The sequence below is a fragment of the Lithobates pipiens genome, unplaced genomic scaffold (genome assembly GCF_037356315.1).
Source record: "Lithobates pipiens isolate NorthernLeopardFrog02 unplaced genomic scaffold, aLitPip1_a1.2 Scaffold_19, whole genome shotgun sequence".
Taxonomy (NCBI): Eukaryota; Metazoa; Chordata; class Amphibia; order Anura; family Ranidae; genus Lithobates; species Lithobates pipiens.
Window position 1 is genome coordinate 343,664,414 of NW_027507764.1, and position 23,835 is coordinate 343,688,248.

Consider the following 23,835-nt stretch of genomic DNA (forward strand, 5'->3'; position numbering starts at 1 on the left):
CGCTAATGACAGCTTTATTTAGCTTTCTTGTTGTAAAAGGCCATGTTTGCACCTCCCACTCCCATCAGATTATATTGTTGGCACTCCCACTGCAACTTAGATTTCATCTTTCAGACATTTTGTAACAGCCCAGTGTGAAGATAGATTTTAGATAAATAAAGCAGCTCTGTTGAAAACACCCTTTTTTACTTTGGAATGAGTGCTGAAACTAACAGTGATTTTATGTATTCTTGGAAAAGTTAGTGCACCTGGAACCTTATACGTTAGTTTCTGGTAGATGCTAGGGAATTAAACCTGATAGTTTTTCTCATCTCTTGAGGATTTCTGCACTTGAGATCCTAAATTTAGGCCCCTTTCACACCGGGCGGTTTTCAGGCCCTACATCGCTAAAAATAGCACCTGTGTTGCGTCTGAAAAAAACGGTCCCTTTCACTCCGGCTTTGACACTGGAGCGGTGCGGTAGCAGGACGGTGAATAAACTCCTGCTAGCCGCATCTTTGGAGCGGTGAAGGAGCGGTGTATTCACCACTCCTAAACCGCTCCTACCCATTGAAATCAATGGGGCAGCACGGCTATACCGCCGGCAAAGCGCCGCTGCAGAGGTGCTTTTGCGGGCAGTTTTAACCCTTTTCCAGCCGCTAGTGGGGTTTAAAACCGCCCGTTGGCGGCTGCATACCACTGCTAAAACGACTTTAAGGCGCTTGCAAAAATAGCAGCTCTTTACCGCCGATGCCCGCACTACCCCAGTGTGAAAAGGGCCTTGCATACCAGCTCCAGGCCTTTTGAGAAGTCTTCTTTTTCTTCCATTTGACTTTTTTAATTATTTTATATTGTTCAAAAATGCAAAAAGGTGATGCAGGAACAGACAAAAGAAGCTGGGACCACCCTAAACTTGGAAACAATGGCAAATAAGGAAATATGAAAAAGAAGATCTTACCACTAGAGATGCCAGGTGCTTTCTTAGCTCACCAGGCTCAACCTGTAAATGAAATTTCATTATTATGTAGACTGACCTTTTAAACTAATTACTGTATATAACGTTTTTTTTAAATTTTGATTTGTAAAGTTTCCAAGCCTCATTTTTGAGATGACATTTACTTGATTATATCTAAGAACCCCCGAAGAGAGTGAGCATTTCCTCTCCCGCAGCAGATGGTAGGATCCCAGCATGATTGAACGTCTCATATTGTGGTTTCCTCAAGTCCCATCAACAAGTTTTAAACTCATTGTGATGGAATTATTTTTCCTTGCATTGGGGAACCATGTACAAGACCATTTAATTGGTTGATTGACAAGTCACAGGGATTGAGTTACTAAAGGCAAATAGGATTTTCTCTTTGCAAGGACGTTTTCCCTTACTTAGTGAATCAAGAGAAGCGCCGCTGACTTCCATCATCCGGTCAAGTGCAAGAAAACCATTTTTTTTCTTCATTGCATGTGATTGGGTCTTCTTTGCAGAGTGAATTTTCACCAAAGTCACCAAATTAAGGGAAAGACTATTGCAAAGTGAACAGCCTATTTGTTTTAGTGAAATAATCCCACTGAGTCCAGTTCTGCCTTATGTAGAGAGACTGTTGCTTTAAGAAGACTAAAATCCGCTCACAGGTTATGGTAGGGTTACCTGTATATACTTATGGCAGTTCACTGTCTGCTGCTTAGCCTAAATGTCCTGCTGTTCTGCTCGAGCTAAGCCCTACTCCCACACATTCCTATTGGCCCATCACTTTGATTGACTGCCTCATTGGCCAATAGGAGTAGGCACAAGAGGGGATATACATGCTTCAACACTGTTAGAATTGAAGCTTTGCCCAATACAAATGGCCTGGTGCTTGGGGAATCAAAAGATGCTGAAAGTTGCATGCAGGTATGTACAAGTACCTCTGGGTGCCTGTAGGTCATACTTGTCAGAAACGTTTAATAAATTTAAAGTGAAAGGATATCTGTAAATTTTCTTTTAATTTTTCCAAACGCACGTAATGTTGAATTGCTGTTATAATATGCTCCCATAAAAATAGAAAGTAGACATTAATGATCACAAATCTCTAATCTAATTTTGCATTGAATCCCGATTAAGTTACTTCATCAGCTTTATATTTGTTTTAGATGGCCACATTTCATTTATAAGATAGTTGTTTATTATCATCAGGTAATGCGTGCAGACATAGTTAATGTGATTTAGAATAATTTACAACTTGCATCATAAAGATATGCATGCCTACATTTACTTGTTAATGTGAAAAACAAAATTAGTCAACATATTTGCTTAGAAATTAGACACTACATTAATTCCAGCTTTACATTAATTATTTGTAAATCAGCAGTTACTTAACTTTGCTTATTAAAATAACATATTTGTTTTTGAAGTGTACATCTCTGTGGTAGGTTTCCAGCCTGCAATTAATGTGACTCATTGGAGTAATACATCTTAGCAATAGGGCTGTGTGATGTTTTGAATTAATTATAATATAGCAAATCATGTCTTTTCTTTTTAACCCTGAGCACTGACCACAAACTGCGTTAGCTTATTATAGGAGAACTACAATCAAAATGAAAAAAATATATATAAAAAAATAATATATATCTGCAATATCCTGTATCTTTGCATAAGTTTTACGCAGTAATGTGCACTTTCATTGCATTTCCATGCTGGACTCTAGGGGAAAGTTTCTTTCACCATGTGTTAAATGCTGACAAATATGGATGCAAGCATGTGTTTTGTCTGCTTACGCATATTCCTGGGGGCCCTGACTTGTACTAAAAAAATGCACCTGCATGCAAAAAAATACAAAATTACAAATGTGTTAATCCATTGTTAGGGCATTGATTAAACTGGGTTTTCAGCTGTAGAGTAGAACACACATGTTGTGCTGCACAGATATAAAAAGAGCCTATGGAGCATCTAATTACTCCTTTTTAACTTAAAAACACACTTTTCTGTATCAGATTTACAAACTCTTTTACCTCAAAATTATTGTTCTGGAGTATAGTTCATTAAAAACAGGCTAATTTTCATTGCATAGTGTTTTTTTTTTTCCTTAGGAATAATAATGAATGGGGTTTGCATTCACTTTAAAGCAGTTGTATTCTACAATTTTACACTTTTACCTACAGGTAAGCCTATAATAAGGCTTACTTGTAGGTACAATTAATATCTCCTAAACCTGTACAGTTTAGGAGATATTCCTTATGCATGCAGCCTCTGATGTCAGATGCACATGCGCTCTGAATGCCCCAGCTGAAGGTCCAGGACCTTGGCAGGAAGAAAACTCCTGCGTGCGCGGGAGTGACGTCATCACGGCTCCAGCCACTCACAGCGCTGGAGCCGCGAGCCTGCAAGACACGCCGAGGGCAAGATGTCATCTCCCTCGGTGTGGACCAGGCACCGATACGGGGACTTCTTTCTGAGGTAAGTATTTGATAATGAGCTAGTATGCGCTGCATACTAACTCATTATACTTTTGCCTTGCAGGGTTTTTTCTTTTTTCCCTTTTTTTTTTTTTAATGTGTGGATTTACTACCTCTTTAAAGCACAACTCCACCTTTGGTAATGTTGTTCTGTAATACCCCCCCCCCCCCTCCCCAAGCACCACAGACTTTGCAAATACAATCTCTAGCTAGCCCCTCTTCATTCTGCACATGTGCACCAGGGCCCCATTCTTTTTGATGTAATAACTATACTTATGGCATCTTCCAGTGATCTTGTAGAGTACTGCAGTGCCATAATGAAAATGCAGGTTGTTATTCAGTAAAAAGAGTTGCATTGCAGGTTTTTTTTTTTTTTTTTTTTTCGTTTCAAACATTTTATTAAACTATAAGAAGTATCACAGTACAATATCAGCCAGGTTCATGCATTACTGATACAATACAATATGCCAAGTACAATCACAGTCGGGAATATCATCTATCAGATAATAACATCAATTTTGTAAAGAAATACAATCGGAGGCAAACAGTATTATTATCAGACATTGCAGGTTTTAATGCAGCTTGTACAATTATCTGAATCTGACTTCATATCAGCTTTAGTTTATCTCCTGCACAACAAATCACACTGACATGGCGAGAATAAAATGATATTAAACCCAAAAACAAACATTTAATATTCTGCAGCTTACCAATTCTTGGATGTGATGGCCACATTAGTGTTCATTTTTTAGGCTTTCTTTCCCTTCTTTTCACCTGGTGATCTGGACAGCAAGTGTGTGCGTTTTTTTATTTTTTTTTTCAAAAGAACAAGCTGTCCTGCAGATATAGCAGTTAGAGAGACAAGACAAACTGTTTACCACTGACAACGGTGTTTACAATGATCGACTTTTATTTACCAGTATTTATGTGGAGTATATGAAGTTTAGCTTCAATTTGTTAGCGATATGTAAAGGTGACTATAGATGATGTGATTTTCTTTCCTGCAACCGCGGTTTGCAGGACTAAAATCACTCAATTCCATAATTCGCCCAGTCAGTGTTGATGGAGGAAATCCCCCTGCGGCACTATTGTGTTCTCCCGGAGGGGGAGGGGGGGAGCCATCCCTGCTGGGAGAATACACAGTAATTATTGCTAATGGCTATAGCCACTGGTAATAATCACCCAAGTACAATCGGCCTGCCCATAGATGGTTTGCATCTCAGCTGGTACCTGCTGATCCGGCCAAGATTTGAACTATTTTTGGCTGGCTTTTCTAAGACCGCTTTCACACTGGAGGCGTTTTTCAAAAAAGCCTCAGCTGCAAACCCAGTGTGAATACACTGCTCTTCCACCGCTCCTGCCCATTGAAAACAATAGGGCAGTGGCGCCATACCGCTGACAAAGCATCGTTTTGCTGGCGGATTTAACCTGTTTTCAGCTGCTAGCGGGGGTTAAAATCCCCCGCTAGTGGCCAAATAGCGCCGCTAAAACTACGGTAAAGTGGCGCTAAAAATAGCACCGGTTTACCGCCGATGCCTGAGGTGGCTCAGTGTGAAATACTTAATCTGATAGCACTTCTAACACTTCCCTCCCCCCAGACTGACCATGCTGCTGTCAAAAGGTGCCCCCTGTGCTCATTCATCCAGAATGGGGGCATTCTAATACAGGAGGTGTTACAGGGCAGATCTCCAGGTGAAAACAGAGGGAAATGAGACTAAAAAGAAAGAAAAAGAAAGTAATGCAGCCATCACATCTAATGATTGGTAAGCTGCGCTATATTAAATTTTTGCTTTTGGGTTTAATACCATTTTAACCACTCCAGGACCGCCCTATAGCAGATTTACTGCTACAGGGAGTAGAATTATGTGCAGAATCATATATATATATATATATATATATATATATATATATATATATATATATATATATATATATATATATATTTATATTCTGCACTTCCGCCTACAGGAGGCGCACCGCTTCTGCTGTGATTAGTCACAGCAGAAATTTATCAGTGGTGTCAGGCAGTGGCACTGGTTGTCCACTGGCACCAGCTAATCATAGGTAAAACACACGGACTGGAGATCTACCTATGCAAACAAGAATTAATGATAAAACTAACAAGATCACAATGATGGCAGCACACGTCAAGATATTACTGGGTTCATCCAATCCTAGGGAGGATGGGCTGCGGTAAGTGATGAGGTTGCCGCTGGTTCTGGCTGCGCTGGTGTCTCCCAATGAACCCTGTAATATCATCACATGCCCTGACATCATTGTGATCTTGTGAGTTTTATCGTTTATCCTTGGAATAAAATGCACTTAGATGGCGCTGCTCTTTCCCTTTTCTGCATTTCTACAGAGTCCCTTCTAGCTCTCACCAGAACCTGCAGCCATCCAAAGTCAGAACCTCACCCCCAGAGACTATTCCTTTTTATGAACGAAAATTTTAGAGACTCTTATTGCCCATGCCTTTTCCATCTGGCTAACAGTGCGCTCCTGAGTGTGTTGTTTTTTACTTATGTTAACAAGGAAGATCTTCATTCTGTCAGGGGAAGGGATGGATTTTCTGTCCCTGCAAAGCAGTCAATATAATCCATCTCTTCCCCTATTAAAAACAGCACATACAGTACACAAAAACACCTTTGATCGCCCTAGTTGTTTAACCCCTTCCCATCCAGTCTCATTAGTACAGTGACCGTGCATATTTTTAGCACTGATCGCAGTATTAGTGTGAAAAGTGTCAGATTTTCTGCTGCAATATCGCAGTCCCTCTAAGTCGCTGAGCTGTGCCATTACTAGTTTAAAAAAAATTCTGGTGTGATACACACCCATAAACCACATAAAACAAAGATTACAACCGCGCTCTCCCATATAATAAACCCTAATGGAACTCAGCCACCATCTACTATGACTGCCAAAAATTACAAAGACAAATAATAATAAGCAAATAAAAATCAAATGTGATACATATACAAAATTAGTGCATATACAATATATAAACAATTTCACTCAAATAAATAAATAATTAAATAATAAAAATTCATTGAAATAACAAATAGATTAAATATAAACATAAATAAATTTATATAATTAATTAACTTATAAAGTGCTTAAAGATAGAAATGACCATCAAATCAGGACAGCATCAAACCCTTCCAAACGACCTCCAATAGCAGGATCGCTCATAGAATGTAGATAAAAGAAACTCCCATAGCGTAAATCCGCATACAAAATGTTTTATTAGATCATAAGAAACATACTCACAAACAAACCCATTAAAACAGCGCTAAATGCCGGCCGGGAAAACGAGCGCTCAAAAGTCACGTGATAGCGTCAACACATCGAGACCATTGGAGGTCATTTGGAAGGGTTTGATGCTGTCCTGATTTGATGGTCCCTTGGGAATCTTAATGACATATGCTCAGATTTCTTTATGGTTTGGGAAGAGCGTGTTCAGATTGTTGACCAGCACAGTGGGGGTGAAGGAAGCCTATACTCTATACAGAGTTTAACTGGAGGAATATCTTCAATCCAATGGACTGTTGCACTTATTTTTCTTTTTTCTGAGAGCACTTTATTGGGCATGTGTGTTTATATTTTTTTATTTTGACATTTGCACATTTCTATCTTTAAGCACTTTATAAGTTAATTAATTATATACATTTATTTATGTTTATATTTAATCTATTTGTTATTTCAATTAATTTTTATTATTTAATTATTTATTTATTTGAGTGAAATTGTTTATACATTGTATATGCACTAATTTTGTATATTTATCACGTTTGATTTTTATTTGCTTATTTATTATTTTTCTTTGTAATTTTTGGCAGTCATAGTAGATGGTGGCTGAGTTCCATTAGGGTTTATTATATGGGAGAGCGCGGTTGTAATCTTTGTTTTATGAAATATATAGCATAGTTTGTAGACACTACAGTATAACGTTTGCATAAACCAATCATTATACGCTTATTAGGATTTTTTTTACCAAAAACATGTAGCAGAATTACGTATTAATCTAAATTTATGAAGATATTAGATTTTTTAAATTACTTTATTGGATATGATTTTTTTTTTTTTTTAACAAACGTTTTTATTGGTGGTAAAAGAAACATAAGTAGATCAACAGACACAAGTACATGACAGCATCAATGGAAAGCATAATAGATATACACATCATACAAATGTTGCTGGCACAGCAGCGGACCAGGCCCAACAAGGAGCTTTTTTTTTAAAAAGGTGATTAAAGTATACAGCCTGGACCGTATGCACCAGAAGATGCTTATCAGGTGCAAAGATGTACATAATAGAAAGTTAGTAAAACAAGGGAAAATAAAAGAAACACAAATAGAAAGTTAACCTTGCAATAATTATTACTATTGACTTCACAGACAGATAGCTAATACTCTACAGTACTGTTTCCAAGCTGGTGCTAGTCACAGGCCCGGAACCAAGATATAGGAGAATAAGCCATCAAAAAGATAGAACTATAAGAATTCAATGGGACCGCCTGGACACCAGTGTATCACCTACTGAGGGATATATGGGGAGGGACCCCCCATAGGACCGGAGCACACCGGCCACTCGGACCATTTGGCAGTATGGATATGCATGGTGTCCATAATGGTGTGGTGTACCCGTTCCATTAGACGGATAGCGTCCATCCTACCAAGAACCCCCGGCCAGGAGGTGACTTGCGAGCGCCAATGTAGCGCTATCGTCCAGTGGACAGCACAGAACAATGTATTGATCAACCTTTGGGTGGGACGGGAAACCCCTGCTATAGGAGCGAACAGCAAACAGTGTGCAGGTGACAAGTCAACCACGGATCCAACAATCGAGGACACCGTGGTGCGTACCCGATCCCAAACCCCCTGGAGCTGGGGACAGCTCCAGAAGGTATGGATCAGAGAGCCCGTTTCCGGGCATCCCCTAAAACAGTGGTCAGGAACCGTGGGGTAAAACCTGTGAATCCTATCCGGGGTGAGGTACCACCGAGTGTGAAGCTTCACAACAGTGTCCTTCACCGCCATAGATCTGGCACATTTATGCATATTCACAAGCATCACACTCCATTCCTCAGACGAGAACTCTGTGTCCAGATCAGCTTCCCAGAGGCACATCGCCCTAGTTTTCTCTGGCATCTGAGATTCCAGAAGGTGTTTGTACACCGTAGAAATAATACCCCTGTCCCTGGAGTGACTATAGCATAAGGATTCAAATTGGGAATTAGAGATGTCGCCTAAAGAACTATAATGTGTTTGAAAAAAGTGTCTAATCTGGAGATATTTGTAAAATTCGGCTCTGGGTACCTCATGTTGTGATTGGAGTTGTGAAAAGGAGGTGAAGATCCCTCGTCTACCAGAAAGGGCCCGCAGAGTGACCAAAGACCTCTGGATCCACCATCTGAAGGCAGCAGGAGACCCAAATGCCAGAGGGAATCTCCTATCGCCCAAAAATGATGCCAAAGTAGGCCTGTTAGGTCGCAGTCTAAATTTAGTCCTATACAGTGACCAGAGGTATAAGGAGCTACTCACTATGCTATTAAGAGGGGCTAAGTCTCTGGGGCGGAGATTCTCCTGCCACAGGATTCCCGGGAGGAAATAAGGCCGCAAAGACTGAGTTTCAAATTGCAACCATGGTATACCAACCGCTGGAGCATGCCATTGAGCCGTCTGGGCCAACCTGGCCGCTAAATAATATAGCCATACATCCGGGAGTCCCAAGCCGCCCTGTAAAAGGGAACGATGCGTTAGATGTCTCCCCAGCCTGGGCCTCTTTCCCAGCCAGAGAAAAGTGTTAATATCGCGTTGTAGAGAGGTGAGGGTTTGGCGTGACACATAAATAGGGAGAGCTCTGAAGTAATATAATAGTTTCGGCAAAATAGACATTTTAACCGCTACAACCCTCCCTATCAAGGGGATGCGAAAAGTCGACCACAAACGTAGCCACCTCCGAACCATTATAAAGGCCGGAGGATAGTTGGCGCTATAGATTTCTGGTAAGGAAGGAGCTAAATGAACCCCTAGGTATAAAATTGTGTTTTTAGAGAGAGAGAGAGACCAAAATATGAGCGCATATTAGAAACTTCTGCAGGGGTAAAGTTGATAGGAAGGGCAGCACACTTAGCTATATTCACCCCCAAGCCCGAAAGCTTGTGAAAGGTGCCCAAGAGCTCCAGAAGATTGGGAAGAGCTATCAAAGGATTGGGTAAAAACAAAAGGACATCGTCCGCGTAAAGGCTAAGCTTGTACTCCCCTTCCTCTTTCAAGTACCCCCCTATGTTCGGATTAGTAACAATGGCCCTGGCGAGGGGCTCCAGAGCCAAGGCAAATATTAGTGGGGATAGGGGACAGCCCTGGCGGGTGCCCCGACTTATTATTGGATATGATTTTATAGCAATAAGTTATTGTTTTGACACAACTGTCAATCTTTTTTTATAGCGCAAAAAATTAAAAATGCAGTGGTGGGCAAATACCAACAAAGAAAGCTCTATATGTGGGATAAAAGCGAAAATAAATTGTATTCGGGTACAGTGTTGCATGACTGTGCAATTGTCAGTTAAAGTAACACAGTGCTGCGTCGCAAAAACATAGCCTGGTCAGGAAGGGAGGTAAATCTTCCGGAGGTCAAGTGGTTAAAGCAATGTAAGTCCATCCAAATTGAAAACATTGTTTTTAGTTTTTTTTTAATAGTTCTGCATTTAAGCCTATACTAGCAAAATATATCTTTCTATGTACAGTAAGTATCATATTTATCCCAAGTGGAGTTTGACCACTGTAGTTAATTAGTCGTAGAGTTTTGCTTACAAAATAATTTTCACCAGTTTATGGCTGAAAAAAGTATCGCATTAACCACTTGACCTCCGGAAGATTTACCTACCTTCATGACCAGGCCATTTTTTGCAATACGGTACTGCAATACTGCGCGGCACTGTACCCATATAAAATGTATGTAATTTTTCCCCACAAATAGAGCTTTCTTTTGGTGGTATTTGATCACCACTGCGTTTTTATTTATTGTGCTATAAACAAAAAACAAAATGATAATTTTTGAAAATTTTTTATTTAATACTTTCTGCTATAAAACGCATTCCAAAAAATAATCACATTTCTTTATAAATTTAAGCCAATATGTATTCTGCTACATGTTTTTGGTAAAAAAATCCCAATAAGCGTATACTGATGGATTTATGTGAACGTTTACAGCGTCTACAAATATATAGGATCTATTTATGGATTTTTTGTTTATGCTAGTAATGGTGGCGATCAGTGACTTATAGCGTGACTGCGATATTGTGGTGGACAAACTGACACTTTGCGGGAATCGGTGACACGAATACAGTGACCAGGTCTAAAAATATGCACTGTCACTGTACACACTGGCTGGGAAGGGGTTAAACATCTAGGGCAAACAAAGGGTTAACTGTGTGCCTAGCCAGTGTTTTTGTGTACACTGTGTGCTGCTTTAACTAGGAGAAGTAATGGATTGTAGTCCCTGCCTTGTTTATATAGGCATATCTCCATACTCTGTGTATTGCCGACAATCGGCAGGTTCTGGAGGACATCTAGTGCTTGGCAAACGCAGATCGGCTTCTGCTGTGAATTATCGCAGCAGAAGCGGCCCACCAGTGGCGTGCATGCGCCCCCAGCAGGGGGAAGTCCAGAGTCATGTATATATACATGAATGGCGCACAGCTGCCGCCCTGTAGCAGTAAAAGTGCTATAGGGTGGTCAGTAAGCAGTTAATTTTTAATGCACTGGAGACATTTTGAAAAATAAATTCACTTTCATGACTCTTTCACTGTTAATTTTATATTCTACTTAGCTTTATGGTTCAGTATCCATTTAGTAAGGATTTGTAGTTTTGATGGAAAAATGCCTCTGTAGATTTAGTAGCAATTGCTTTATTGTTGTCGCATAAACTGATAAAATACAGGTAACATCAGACATTTTGTCTTTTAGAGAATATTTATTTGTTGCTCGTGTTATACAGTTAGCGCTTTTTACTTTTACAGAAAAAGTATGCTCAGCAATTTATTCATACTTGCTTAAAAAAATTCTTTGTAGAATACATCTTACTTCAGATAATATAGGAGAAGCATTTTAAGCAGGTAAAGGGTAAGTTGGAATTAAAATTTTGGTAGTTTTTTTTTTTTCAAGTAGCTGAACTACATCTACCTCAGGGATTTTTAAAATCTTAGATCACTAGATTCTCTTAAACGAGCAGTGGCTTCAGGCCACTTGAAATTGATGTAAAGCGAGAAAGCTGTCAGCTTTATTAGCTTCTAGGCAATCAAGTTCTGGATTTGATCTTTCTGGGGGTTTTCTAAGTTACTTAGTGTTTCCAACCTACTGCAGTGTAGCTTATCTGTTTAATAGATTATTCTATCTCTAATGCCGCGTTCACACGATCGGACTCTGGTCCGCCGGATAATTTGATCGTGTGTGGGCTCCAGCGGATTTTTGCTTCCTAAAAGTCAGGCGGACCTAGAAATAAGATTGGCTTCAAATTTTTTCCACCAGACTCGGCTTTTAGCGGACAATCCGTTTGTCTGTGTGCTAGTCCGATGGACTAAAACAGACGCTAGGGCAGCTATTGGCTACTGGCTATGAACTTCCTTATTCTACGTCATCAAGTTTGAATCCGTCGAGTGATCACGTGTGGCCAAGTCCATTCGTTTGAAAGTCCGGTGGACCTCAGCTGCAAAGTCCGTTGGATTGTCCGCAGGACCAAGTCCATCGAAAAGTCCGGTTGTGTGTACACGGCATTCGTTTTCCAACAGCCAGGGTAAGCGTATCCTTGGTAATTCATCTCAATAGTAAATTATTTTATCACAGCTGCTAAGCCATCCATTGTTCTAGGTAAACAAAGTCTACACCAGATTTGTTTAGACAGATGTGACTAGAATATAGGCCTCATGCACAGTGGATGCTTTTTACTGCTGCTTCTAGGGACGTCTGGCGTTTTTTTCCTGCCCTTAAATGCCTCTCCATGTTAGCCTATGTGTCCATGCACACATAGGCTTTTAGCGGCCTTTAGTGGCAGGAGCTTTTAGGCCTAACGTACACGGGATGCTGAGGCAACCTCTCCTGAACAATTTTTTGACAGCTTGAAACTGGTGTTTAAAAACGCCCATTTAGCCACGTTCGTGTTTAGGAGCGTTTATTTAAGATTACATCACAAGACCCTCCCAAAGCCCAAAAAACACCATTACCGTATTTAACTATTTCAGCCATTCTGTGAGACCAGAGAGAGTAGCAGCAGCTGAGAGAGCAGCAGCGTACTTGTGTCTACCTCAATTTCTGTGCTTTTACTATGGATCCCATAATGAGCATATGTGGGGAAATGCTCCTGACGTTGCTGTTGATGAAGCTAGAAAGACTTCAGAAATTGCATGCTAGGACCAGAGTTTCGTCGCTACTGGACTCATCCATTGATTGCGCAGCACATGTCTGTAGGATATTTTTCCAACATGTAGGTACAGCTGTGTAGTTTCCCTGATACATTTTTTATTTTTACTTGCATGTCCATTGCCACCTTTGACCTTCTTCTTGAAAAAGTTTGGCCCAGTCTGACACGCATAGACATGAACATGAGGAAGAGCGCCACTAGAGGAACTGTGACTAGAAAACTTAACATGAGGGCAAAATGGAATTAAAAAAGACAGATATTAAACTTCATGCAACTATGTTTGATCAAGTCGGGAGTCAAGCGCAATATTGGGATCATCTGGTTCAAATCTAACATATAGGTCAAATTCTACTTTGGCTAACAGCAATGCTAGTGATGTATTGGATTGGATCATGGGCTCATTAGGGATATATAAATGGTGTATGAAGCAATAACACGTTTTAAAAAAAGTTTTTTAGAATTTTTTCATTGTTTGCTATAAATTTTAAGTTTTGTAATGTAAAAAAAATAGGCCACCTTTAAAAACGCTTCTAAACGAAAATATGGCTAAACGCGGGTACCACGTTTAGCTGCGTTTGGCGTCTGAAAGGTTGTGGCATGTCAGGGGGGTCACAAGCACTTAAGCAGAAGTTCCATTTTTGGGTGGAACTCCGCTTTAACTAACCTATTCTGAATAAAGCACATGCCTCACAAAAACAAATCTTTTTAATTTATTGCCAGCTAAAGATAAGGTTTATTGGATTATGGTACATGAAATAATAGCTAGTATTGTGAATGATACTAAGAACTAATTTTAAAAACAAAATGACGCCCGCTCAATACATGCATATCTATCCTTGTTACATTTAGTTTGGGTCTTGAGGCTTGTGGAGGCCCCCAGGGGGTGGGCTAGAGCTCTTCTTTTTCTTCTTTCCTTTTCTTATTTGGCTCCTATTTGTGAATGGTCATATAGTTACATTTATCTTAAATAATTATTTGATTTTCAGTCTATCTAATACGTTTTTGCCTGTAATCATGCGGGTTCAAACACGAAATGTTTTTCCTATATCACAATTTTTTCACATCTTTTACAATTCTGTATTTTGAATTTAAACATTATGACTCATGTATCTTTGTATAAACTCCGTGATATATTGTACTTTTGTTACTTGCTGTTCCCAAAAAAGTTAATAAACATTGAACTGGAAATATTCCTGTAGAAAAATAATAAAAAAAATATTTAAAAGGTGTTATAATGATCTGTAATAAACTTATTTTGTTTTAACATGAAGCAAGTTATGGGTTTTGCAGTGTAATCTGTGGCCCGTGATGTGTTTGGAACCTGTTTTGACAGTCTACTATGTTGTCTATCTCTGACAAAACTGAGAATATTCTTGTGCTTCCTGAAATCGCGGTGCTGGCTGCTAACCTTTAGGAAGGAGTCTATTAAGCAGCAGAATTCACAGGCGAGGGAGCAGCATCTAGTTCATTCTACTAAAGTCCTAGAGCTGCTCATATGGATTTAGGCCGTTTGCTTGTCAGTTTTGGTTCTTCACAAGTTTCTTCCTACAGACTTTTTGCTAAACAGGTACCAGGAGAAATATAGAGTTAACGCTGGAATGTTAGTGTGCGCCCACAGAGTCCTCTTTTCGAGATTAATATGAATTTAAAAAAAGCAATAACAACCATTTACAGAAATTTTAGTTTATTTACTATTCCATATAGAAAATGTCAGATTTTTATCCCTATCAGCCTAATTTTTCCTTTAGTGTTTACTATCCAAAATTACTGTCTTAGTTACAGGCTTTGAAAGTAAATATTTTAGCAGAAACAAATATACAGTTGCGCTCCAAACTTTGGCAAGGCTTGGCACGCGCGCTAATGCGCTACCTCTAAGGCCTAAAATGCTTGCCTCGTTTTGCCATTTCACCATCATTATAATCATTTTTACCTTTATGATTAGCGCTGCGCTGTTTATATCTTTTTTTTTTTTTGTTTTTGTTTTTTTTCACAAGTTGTCCCTTGTAGTGCTGGCTGCTTTGTTTTATAATTTGAATACCAAGCACAGTTTAATATTATACTATTTACCAGTACTGTTTAATCCCTTATTAAGAAGTGGAAAATTCATACCAAGCCAAGGTCAGGTAGACCAACAAAGATTGCCGCCACAACTGGCGGAAGATTTGCCCAGGATACAAAGAAAAGCCCACAGGTAACCTCGGGAGAAATACAGGCTGCTCTCCAAAAAGACGATATGATTGTTTTTTAGGAGCACAATTAAATGTTACTTGAACAAAAAAGAGCCGCTTGGTTGAGCTGCCAGAAAGAAGCCTTTACTGTGCCAATGCCACAAAAAAGCCCAATGAGGCATGTCAAGGTGTTGTTGGGCATATTGTAACCAGGCTTTTTTTATGAAATTTGTGCAGTAAAGGCTTCTTTCTGGCAACTTGACCATGCAGCTTTTTTTTATTGACGTATCGTCAGATTGTGCTCCTTAAAAACAAGCACACCATCTTTTTCCAGAGCAGCCTGTATTTCTCCTGAGGTTACCTGTGGGTTTTTCTTTGTATCCCAAACAATTCCTGTGGCAGTTGTGGCTGAAATCTTTCTTGATCTACCTGACCTTGGCTTGGTATCAAGAGATCCCCAAATTTTCCGCTTCTTATTAAATGATTGAACAGTACTGACTGGCATATTCAAGGCTTTGGATAATTTTTTATATCCTTTTCCGTCTTTGTAAAGTTTCATTACCTTGGTATGCAGGTCTTTTGACTGTTCTTTTCTGCTCCTCGTGGCTTAGTATCTAGCCTGCTTAGTGCATCCATGTGAGAGCTAACAAAGTCATTGACTATTTATACACAGACACTAATTGTGAGTTAAAAAGCCACACATGTGAGAAATTAACCTTTAATAGACATTTTAACCTGTGTGTGACACCTTGTGTGTCTGTACCAAGGCCAAACATTCCCGGGTATGTAAACTTTTTATCAGGGCCATTTGGGTGATTTCTGTTATTATTATTTTAAATGGAGCCAAAAAACTATATGATAATAAACGGCTCCATGTGATCACTAGCCTCGAATAAAAGACATTTGTTTTGTCATGATTAGACATATTTTCAATATAGATGCCAAAATTTCACAATTTCTGCAAGGGTATGCAAACTTTTGAGCACAACTGTATTTGTTTCTCACTTGACTTTATCACTTGTCTAGAGGTCATGCATTTTGAAGCAAACAGTCCTTTTTTTTTTTTTGTATTTCAACAATAGGCCTGTTATTTATTTCAGCACTAAATTTATTAGTCAATACAGATCCAAGATATGCGTTTTTGAGATTATTCCTTTTTTTTTTGGACAGGGGTGTGTGTATTGTCTTCAAAGATTTATTTAACTACTTCAGCCCTGGAAGAATTTACCCCCTTCCTGACCAGAGCACTTTTGCGATTTGGCAGTGCTTCAATTTAACTGACAATTGCGCGGTCGTGCGACGTGACTCCCTAAAAAAAATTGATGTCCCTTTTTTCCCACAAATAGAGCTTTCTTTTGGTGGTATTTGATCACCCCTGCGGTTTTTATTTTTTGCCCTATAAACAAAAAAAGAGCAACAATTTTGAAAAAGACGCATTGTCTTTTACATTTTGCTATAATAAATATCCCCCAAAAACATTTTTTTCCTCAGTTTAGGCCAAAACTTATTCTTCTACATATTTTTGGTAAAAAAAAAATTGCAATAAATGTTTATTGATTGGTTTGCGCAAAAGTTATAGCATTTACAAAATAGGGGATAGTTTTATGGCATTTTTATTATTATTTTTTTTACTAGTAATGGCGGCGAACAGCGATTTTTAATGCGACTGGGACACATTGGACATGTTTTACACATTTTTGGGACCATTGTCATTTATACAGCAATCAGTGCTATACAAATGCCCTGATTCCTGTGTAAATGACACTGGCAGTGAAGGGGTTAACCACTAGGGGGCAGTGTAGGGGTTAAGTGTGTCTCGGGGAGTGTTTCTAACTGTGGGGGGGGGTGACTACATGTGACATGTCACTGATCTCTGCTTCCGAACACAGGAAGCAGAGATCAGTGACACTTTCACTAGGCAGAACGGGGAGATGCTTGTTTACATTAGCATCTCTCCATTCTTCCTCTCCGTAGGCGATCGCGGGTATCCCCGCGGTGATCGAGTCCGCGGGACCCGTGACCTAATGCACGGAGCTTGTCGCGGGCCATCTCTTAAGGGGCAATGTACACTTAGTTTGCCTTGTACGAGCCCTTCTGCTGACATATATTGGCGCGAGGCAGTCGGCAAGCGGTTAACTGTGTATATATTCAAAGCAAACCAAAAAAAATGTGTCCGATTTGACCAGTGAAAATTCTAAACATATATTAATATAACTCCCTAACTAAAGTCTTTCTCTATAAAATGCTAATTTTATTCTATAATTGGTCGTATTTTTCATTATATCAATAATATATTATATTAAAATGTTGCAAAGTTATTTACAAAAGGAAGTAAGGTATTTCTTTAGAACTTACCTTTTTTTTAATGCTTGCAGTGGGAAAAATAATTATTTGATCCCCTGCAGAATTTGTAATTTTGCCACCTTACAAAGAAATTAAGTGTTTATTATTTTGATCATAGGTGTATTTTAAATGATAGAGACAGAATATCAACCAAATATCCTGAAAAAACACATGGTACAAATGTTATAAATTGAGTTGCAGTTCAGTGAGTAAAATAAGTATTTGATCCCCAAGCAAAACATGACTTGGTGGAGAAACCCTTGTTGGCAAGCACGTAGGTAAGACATTTCTTGTAGTCGATTACCTGGTATGTACACTCCTTTGTTGCCTTGGCGGTAAGTTTTAAGTCACTGTTATGCTGGAAACCCGATCCACGACCCATGTTCAGTGTTCGGGCTAAGGGAAGAAGGTTCTCCTCCAAGATTTTACAATACTTGGCCCTGTCCATAGACCCCTCAATGAGGCAAAGTCAGTCTGTTTTTTTAGCAGAGGCCTAGTGCGCATAACCCTTCAGGATTGTGAGGACAGACCAGGAAAGTATTTAAAAATTAGTAGTAAGTGCCCTCTTAATTACTGAGGAGCTGATACAAACAACTGTTATGGATGACGCCTGGTATGCCATCAAGAGCATACAGAACATGTATGTATGTAATGTATATATTTAAAGGTCCCTTTAAATAACTACATTTATGATTAAGTGCAGTGAAGCAAATAATATAAAAAAATGCTCACATATAAAGTCACAAATAAGCAAATATGAACTAGAACAGTGTATACAATGTGCAAACAAGCAAATGTGAAACAAAGTCCAAATATAAAAAATAAATTGTGCAATAATTATTGTTAAAATAAAATCCACCACAGGCAACATCTAATACAATAAAAAGTCTGTATACAGTTGATAGTTAATAAAATGCTCAGTGTTGAAAAAATATTCTGCTCATCGATGCTCCAGTGCTCAAAAGTGCTCCTTTAATCGTTTGCCAACCAGAACGCGACGATTTACCTTGGCAGAATGGCACTAGCAGGCAAAAGAGCATACAGGTACGTCCCCTTCAAAGGGGCGGTGTCGCGAGTGCGTGCACGCCACCGGAGATGTGCATGCCTGCCGCGGTCTCCGTGACCATGGGTCCTGCGGACTCGATGTCCGCGATCGTGTCACAGAGAGGAAGAATGGGGAGATGTTTTTGTAAACAAAGCATTTCCCCATTCTGCCTAGTGACAGGACAGAGATCACACCTCTCCGTCATCGAGAGCAATGATCACTGTCCTGTGTGTTGAAGTCCAGCCCCCTCACAGTTAGAACCTAGGACACACTTAACCCCTTCACTGCCCCCTAGTGATTAACCTGTTCACTGCCAGTGTCATTTACACAGTAATCAATGCCTTTTTATAGCACTGATCGCTGTATATATGACAGTGGTCCCAAAATAGTGTAAAAAATGTCCGATGTGTCTACCATAATTTCGCAGTCCTGATAAAAATTGTCGCTTTTTTTTGTTTTATAGTGCAAAAAAAAATCGCAGAGGCGATCAAATACCACCAAAAGAAAGCTCTATTTGTGGGAAAAAAGACATCAATTTTGTTTGGGTACAAGTGCTCTGGTCAGGAAGGGGGTAAATTCTTCCCGGGCTGAAGTGGTTAAGGATAAGAAGGGTGGGGGGCTGCTTGCAAATGGAAATGATCTCGAATTACAGAGAACAAGAGCAGACAGGCTCCATCTCCAGGTAAAATATTTCCATTGGCAAATATTCATCAATGAACTACAAGATCCAGCCCTTTTGGTGTCAGAAAACCACTCTCTGCAAACACATGTATGAGATATAAATAGGGAAGAGCCTCATAGTGCAATATAGCTAAGATGTCTTATTAATAAAAGAGTTATACTCACATTTAGGCAGCAATTGTAAAAACAAGCCGGCCGTGATGCCTCCCAACCCGCCGGCACGTGATGATGTCACACACAAACCCAAACATCCAAAACACAAACTCCACGTGACGCATCTCCCCACAAATGGAATCCTCTGGGATTGGAGACTTCGAATGGTCCCTTTGAATAAAAAAAAGGGGATTTTATTCCCATCCAATATTGTTTGCGGAAGGGTCAAATACCAGACTTATGGTCCATTTATGCGAATAAGGCAGCTTGTTCCTGAAAGAAATCCCGTACACCAGTCTACATCCTGTCGCATATCGCCCATCATATGACGTCCACCCGGATTGACGAAAAGGCGCACTTGGCCATCATTGTGCTATAGGCTGTAGAGAAACTGGTTAAAAAAAAAAACTCTTTACGATCACTAAATAACAATTAAAACGGCGACCCTGCACATCTCCCATCATATGACGTCCACCCGGATTGACGAAAAGGCGCACTTGGCCATCATTGTGCTATAGGCTGTAGAGATGGTTAAAAAAAAAACCTTTACGATCACTTTAAACAACAATTAAAACGGCGACTCTCTACCTGAGATGTTGGAATATTGCTTTGAATAATTCAATTGTGTTCATTTTAAGACTGATTGAAAGTAGTTAAAATTGTTAGAAATTTGCAGTGTGTATGGTCAGTATTACTTTAAAGCGGACCTTCATCTGTAATGGGAGGTTCCCCTTTATCTCCTCCTTCCCCCCTCCTCTCCCACTTTTGAAGGTTACCCAGTTTCGACAGGTACACGCTCTCGCTTAGGAGATCTATGCAGAAGTTCAACCTCCCCACCCACAATCCCCTAGGACATGTCCCAGGAGGCCGTGGGTCGATTCACAAAGCGTGGTGGGACTTGCGCATGTGCAGTGGGAAGCCAGCTGTGAAGCCGCAGGAAGTCAAAGACGCGCAAAGAGCCGGCCTGGGTGAGGACAGCCCTGAATCCCTGGACAGGTGAATGTCTTTATTAAAAGGCAGGAGCTACAGTATTTGTAGCTGATGACTTACATTTTTTTTCAGACTGTAATTGAGATTTTAACAAAAATATTTAAAAATTCTTCAGTTCACTTTGTTTTAAAAATAAAATAAAGTCACAGATGTCTCTTTGTTAACTTTTTTTTTCTTTAAACAGTCTGTGTGTATGTGTGTGTGTGTGTATATATATATATATATATATATATATAGATATATATATATATATATATATATATATATATTCTCTCCTCCTTTTCTCTTCCTTACTATAGCAGGGGTTGTTTTCTCCCTGTCATTATGTGTAAACTTGACAGTTATTGAAGCAAGCCTGTGTGAGAATTAATGTCAAATTTGAAACCTTTAACAAGGCAGAAGCTCCGTGAGCATGTTCACATCACATCTTTGCAAATGCACCGCATCTTAAAACAACTTTGAAACGTGAAGATTATGGAAAATTGTATTAGTGGTGTCTTCATTTAATCTTTTGTTAAATTGTCTGTAAATGCAGAAAATATAGAAAGTTTTCCAAGACCTTTTATTTTTTTTTTTACTTTCAAAATATTTTATTTTATATTAAAGGCACTTACATACGTATAACAGTACATAAACTAACTGCAGCAGGGAGGGCCTGCTGTCACAATGTAAGTAATGAAAACCGGAGACATTAGTGAAAGACAGACAATATCCAAAGGGTACAGTCGGCATGCCCTTCCTCATCGAGGGGCTACATGAAAAAGAGGTAAACGGAGAGTGACCCCCCCGGGAGAGCCCACCAAGTAGAACTATTAGGGGTAGCTCCCAGGAGCCCCCATCCCGACACCCCTAATAGGGTACTTGCTGTGCCAGGATGGGGGAGTATCCTCCCAGGCCCCTCCCTCTCAGAGGGATAAAACAGTTGGAGGACCGTCTGCAGTGGGTACCGCAACATTAAATTGGACTGTATGGTGAACCTGTCAATTACAGCTCTGTTGAGCAAACCAAAAACATAGAACGACTAGAAGGACAGAGAAAAGAAAAGAGGAGGAGAAGAGGAGAACAGAGGGGTAAGGGGAGGTAAGCTATGTCCTGAAAGGGTGGAAGGTTATAGCGGGGGAATGTTTCGCATTCAATGTAAGAGAGGGCGCTTTAGGAGTGAGGTCTGGTCACTAGGGGAGAGCCTGGGGGTACCCCAGGCAGCAGAGAGATTCCCATGTAACGGGCCCAAGGGTCCCACACCTTTCGGAATTTAGGTGTGGTGTCTGACAGAATACCTGACAGTTTTTCTTGGGACATTATCCACGATATCTTCCTCTTAACTGCGAGGAAGGAGGGCTTGGGTTGCTTCCATGCGGAGGCAATCGCAATTTTGGCTCCTAATAGGATAAAATAAGTTAGTTTCTGAATGTTACCAGACATCAAAGGAACCGGGGTATTGAGTAACGCAACCTCTGGGGTTCTCGGAACCCGGCAGCCTGTGACTAAGTAAATCAAGTTGAAGATTTTAGTCCAGAACGAACGAAGTCTAGGGCATTCCCACCAGATGTGGATCATGGAGCCACGAAGTTGGCACCCCCTGAAACATAAGGGGTTAGCCGTGGGATATATTTTGGCTAGCCTTACTGGAGTGAGGTACCACCTGGTTATCAATTTGATGCTAGCCTCCATTAGTGAGGTGTTCTGGATCCCACGAAAGGATCTGGCTAGGGCCAGCTGCCAGGTTTCGAGACTGCCAGAGGTCTGGAGATCAGATTCCCAAGCCGTCATATAGGGGGATTTGCCCGTTGGGGAAGTGAGAGCCGCGTAGATCACTGAAATACCACCCCTCTGCTCCCCGATCCTACCACACCAGGCTTCATATTCAGTAAAGGAAGGAGGAAGGGGTTTGTTTTTCCAAAGTGAGTTCAAGAAGTGAGATATTTGTTGGAAGCGGAACCTCTCTGTATCTGGTAGCTCTAAGTGTTCGATACAATAAGCTAGGGAAATCGGACCCCTGGAATTGAAAAAGTGACCTATCCGGTATAGTCCCTTGTCCAACCACCATCTGAAGGCCTCAATGTTCAGACCAGGGGGGAAGTCATGATTACGGAACATGTGAGCAAGGGGTCTTAAAGTGGAGACTAGGGAAGGCTCTTTGCGAAGACCGTCCCATAGGGCGCAGGAGTGAGATAGGGATGGGGACATGATGGGCGGCCTGGCTTTGGGCGGGCACCATAAAAGAAAATCTAGTGTAAAGGAGGGTGCCGAACAGCGTTCTATGGACTGCCAATCCGGTTTCTCATATTTGGAGTAGATCGAGGAGAGTTGGGCTAGGCGAGCTGCAAGGTAGTATTTGTGGAGGTTAGGCAGACCCAACCCCCCCCTGCGTCTGTGCAGGAAGAGCGTGTTTTGCGGTAGACGGTAACCCTTATTACCCCAGATATATTTCAGTATTTTGCTTTGCAGAGAGCAAAGGTGGTCCTTCCGAACTGGTATTGGCAGGGCTCGAAAATAGTAGAGGATTTTGGGGAGAAGGGTCATTTTTATGGAGTTAATCCGGCCAAGCCAGGATAGTTCGTGTTTAGACCATGAGGAGAGATCAGTTTCCAGCTGTCTGTATAATTTGGGGTAATTGTGGGCATACAACATCTCTATTTTAGGTGTAAGGGAGATACCCAAGTATTGGATGGCAGTGTCACTCCATTGGAACGGAAAGGATTGTTTGAGTGAGAGGACTTGGTGGGTGGGGAGAGAGATATTCAACGCCACAGACTTGGAGTAATTAACCCTCAAGCCTGAGACCTTGGCAAAGTCGTCCAATACCCGGGATAAGTTGGGCAGGGTTGTGAGGGGGGAAGTGAGGAACAACAGTATGTCGTCCGCGAAGAGTCCACATTTGTGCGTTTGACTACCGCATTGGACACCTCCAATGTCTATATTGTGGCGGACTGCGATCGCCAGTGATTCAATGGCTATTGCAAATATGAGGGGGGACAGGGGGCACCCCTGTCTGGTCCCCCTGGTGATGGGTATTGGCTCAGAGAGGTATCCCTGCATTCGAATTTGGGCCCTCGGCTGGGAGTATAAGGCCCGTAATAAGCCCAGGAAGCGAGCCCCAAATCCCCACCTGTCAAAGAGCTGGAAGATGTACTGCCATGAGACCGAGTCGAAAGCCTTCTGAATATCTAAGGAAAGGAGGAAGCCAGATTGTCCGGGTCCCCCTTCCCAATTAGACTGCAAAATGGAGATAATATCAATCGCCCTCCGAATTTGATCAGGTCCCTGTCTGCCGGGGATAAAACCAACTTGGTCCTTGTGGACGTAGCGTCCGATAAAGGAGGCTAACCTATTGGCCATAACTTTCGTGAGAATTTTGAGATCATTATTAATAAGGGAAATCGGTCTGTAGTTGCTGACATCTTCCAAGTTCTTGCCAGGTTTGGGGATGACCGTGATATACGCCGTGTTAAGGTGGGGATCCAGGGGGTCTCCATTAGCTTTATGATTACCGAGATTGGCCAGGTGAGGGGCTAGCGTGTTGGCAAAGGCTTTATAGTAAGGGATCGAAAGACCGTCGGGTCCAGGGGCGGAGCTTTTTTTAAGAGCCTTTATGACTTCCAGAATCTCCTCTGCCTGGAAGGGGGCTTCCAT

The 23,835-nt window shown here is 40.7% G+C and overlaps 1 protein-coding gene across 3 annotated transcripts in view; it reads left to right on the plus strand.

Annotated features, from left to right (window-relative positions):
* Positions 1 to 23,835, plus strand: part of FARS2 (phenylalanyl-tRNA synthetase 2, mitochondrial) — a 670,425-nt gene that overhangs the window by 67,955 nt on the left and 578,635 nt on the right. The gene's annotated exons all lie outside the window — the stretch shown is intronic.